This window comes from Neopelma chrysocephalum, unplaced genomic scaffold (assembly GCF_003984885.1).
Source record: "Neopelma chrysocephalum unplaced genomic scaffold, ASM398488v2 Primary Assembly neopelma1_91930, whole genome shotgun sequence".
In the NCBI taxonomy this organism is placed as follows: Eukaryota; Metazoa; Chordata; class Aves; order Passeriformes; family Pipridae; genus Neopelma; species Neopelma chrysocephalum.
Window position 1 is genome coordinate 1 of NW_020920691.1, and position 2,894 is coordinate 2,894.

The 2,894-nt window shown below is 51.6% G+C and overlaps 1 pseudogene; it reads right to left on the reverse strand.

The window, feature by feature from the left end:
* Positions 1-763: 763 nt before the first annotated feature.
* Positions 764-1,846, reverse strand: LOC113980047 (annotated as a pseudogene).
* Positions 1,847-2,894: the final 1,048 nt, after the last annotated feature.

Sequence of the window (2,894 nt, forward strand, 5' to 3'; positions counted from 1 at the left end):
CCCCCCTGACCCAAGGGCTGCTCCAGACCATGTGACATCACACTCAGTGTGTGTAGGGGGGAACTTTGGAGTGATGGTGTTTGTCTGCCCAGGTCACCGTTACTTGGGATGGGGCCCCGCTCTCCTGAAGGTGCTGAACACCTGCCTGTCCATGGGAAGCTGGGAATGAATTTCTGGTTGGCCTTGCACGTGTGCACGTCTTTGACTCAATTCAGGAGTTCTGTCACTTCTACCCTTCTGCTTCTCTCCCCCATCCCACTGGTGGGGAGGGAGGGAGCGACTGTGCAGTGCTGAGTTTCTGGCTGACGTTGCTAAATCTTGACAGATGGAAACTCCACAGGTCTCTGGGACCCTGTTCTGGTGCTGAACTGCCCCCTTGGTGGGTTTTTAAGAATTATAAATTTTTTTATTCTGTATGCCAACTTCCTCAACCTTACAGAACTCAGTGTAAGATTTCCCAGTAGAGCAAGGTGCCCTTCATATCCTTTAGCTTTTTAAGCTGATTCCACACAGGGACACTGTCCCTAGGCCATGAGGCCTAGCAAGGGATTTCTCAAACCCAAGGGGAGTCACCTCTCATGGGTTGTGTCACCTCTGGGGCTCACTGATGACTGACCACGATTGCACTGTTTCCCCTTAACATTACATTGGTCAGACCCAGCTTGAAGGAGCTCTTGGCATTGAACTCTTTTGGGGCACCGAAGGTGCTCTGGAGGACAAAGATGTCATGGTAGGGCAGGACATAACAGGAATGCCTCAGGACACCTTTCCCCTCCCAGAGGAGAAGGAAAGCCAGGCTGGACACATGGTTTTGTTGGAGCAAATATGGGATGCTTTGTTCAGGCAACCACATACCCCAGTGGGACTTGTAGCATTTGGGACCATTTTACACCCTCTGTAGGATCACTTTGTCCATAGGAGTCTCTTCAAGGCCATTCTCACTTCCTTATTCTTCAGGCTATAGATGAGAGGGTTAAACATGGGAGTCACACCTGTGTCAAACAGGGCAGAATATTTGTCAGGATCTCCAGAATCCCTCGAGTGTCCCTTTAAGTAGACGACTGTGGCTGAGCCATAGAATGTCAGCACCCTGAGGTGTGAGGAGCAGGTGGAAAAGGCTTTGTGCCTGCCCAGAACTGAGGGGATTTTCAGAATTGCCCTGATGATTTTAATGTAAGACAGAACTATCAAGCAGAAGGGAAGGATTACAAAAACCAGGGTGATGGTGTGCAGCCCCACTTGGTTCCAGAACGTGTCTGCACAGGCCAGGTCCAGCAGCGGGGGGACGTCCCAGAAGAAGTGAGGAAGGTCATGGGATGCACAAAAGGGCAAAGCGAACAGCTGGTAGGTCTGTCCTACCTGTACTGGTGCCACAGCCCCTCAGGAGCCCAGCAGCAGCCTGGTGCAGAGCCCCCTGCTCATGGCCAGGGGACAGGGCAGGGGGTGGCACACGGCCATGCAGCGCTCGTAGGCCATGGCAGCCAGGAGAAGGCTTTGGGTGCTGCCCAGCAGAACCAGGAAATACAGCTGGGCAGCACAGCCAGGGAAGGAGATCCTGCCATCTGCCCTCAGGAGACACAGCAGCATTTTTGGCGGAGTGATGGAGGTGTAGCAGACCTGCAGGAAGGACAAGTTCCTCAGGAAGAAGTCCACGGGGCTGTGCAGGCTGGAGTCCAGCACAGTGAGGAGGCAACCAGGCTGTTCCCTGCCAGCACCACCAGGCAGATGAGCAGGAACACCGGGAAGCACAGGCCCTGCAGGCTGCAGTGGTCACAGAAGGCCAGAAGAACGAATCCAGATCCAACGGTGTGATTCTCCAAGCCTTTTACTTTGGCACATTTTCCCTCTGCAGAGCAATCCAAACAGCAGCTCTTCGAGGGTGCTCACAGCCTGTCCGCCACCACATGCACTTCAGGCCTAGAGAAAGATTCCACACACCAGCACACACGGGACTGCAGGAGGAGGGGAGCTGGACCAAGCTCTGCAGGAAGGTTTGGGAATCCAACAAGGGCCGTTTGCTGCAGGGAGGTTTGCAAAGGGAGAGAAGAACAGAATCCGGGAGCCTGCATGACCAGGCTTTGACAAAGAGATCAGGGAATCTTGACTTCCTTGGCCAGAGGGGATTTTATTAAATAGAATGCCTGGGGATAGAGGAGAAAAAAAGGAAGGAAATAGATAAATACCAGCTTCTTGCTGAACAGTCTGGCTTACATTCCTTGTCCAGATCTTGAAGAGATGCATTTAATGTAAGAACATTGAGAAGAAAGAGGGTGAAAAAGGAGGAAAGTGATGAAATCGGGGAAGCAAGGTAAGGCAAGGCAAGGCAAGGAGAGGCAATCCAAACAAATGGCTCAGTTCTTAGACCTTAGTGAGAGAGATTAATCCCAGCTCTCCTCACATGTGGGAGCTCATCCCCTGGCACTCTGTCAGCACACAAAGATCTGGGAGACTGTCCACGATCTGAATCATTCACCTTTATATTGTGAGGGGTGAATCCCATTGGAAGTAAACCAGGCTTCTCTCTTCCAGGGAATCCAGTGGCTCTGATGCATCCATGGGGCATTTTAGCAAGACAGGGAAGCAACGGTTTATGCAAAAATAAGCAGGGTTCCTGACTGTACTAAAAGACAGTTTCATGCAAGCAGTGCCAGTGTGTCCTGCAGTTTTCAATCATCCAGAGAAGAAAGTGGTTCGAAGAGGGTGATCTCCCCACCATACCTGATTTACCTGACCAGGTCAGGCTTTTAAAACTTCTGAGAGTGTCACAGATCATTCAACATTCCCGACCTTGCTGCTCTGTCCCTTGGATTCCTGAGCCCTCACAAATCCAGCTGTCCTGGTTAGAATGGCTGGGACCAATTCATCCCTGGATGGGTGTAACCCAAAACTGTGTA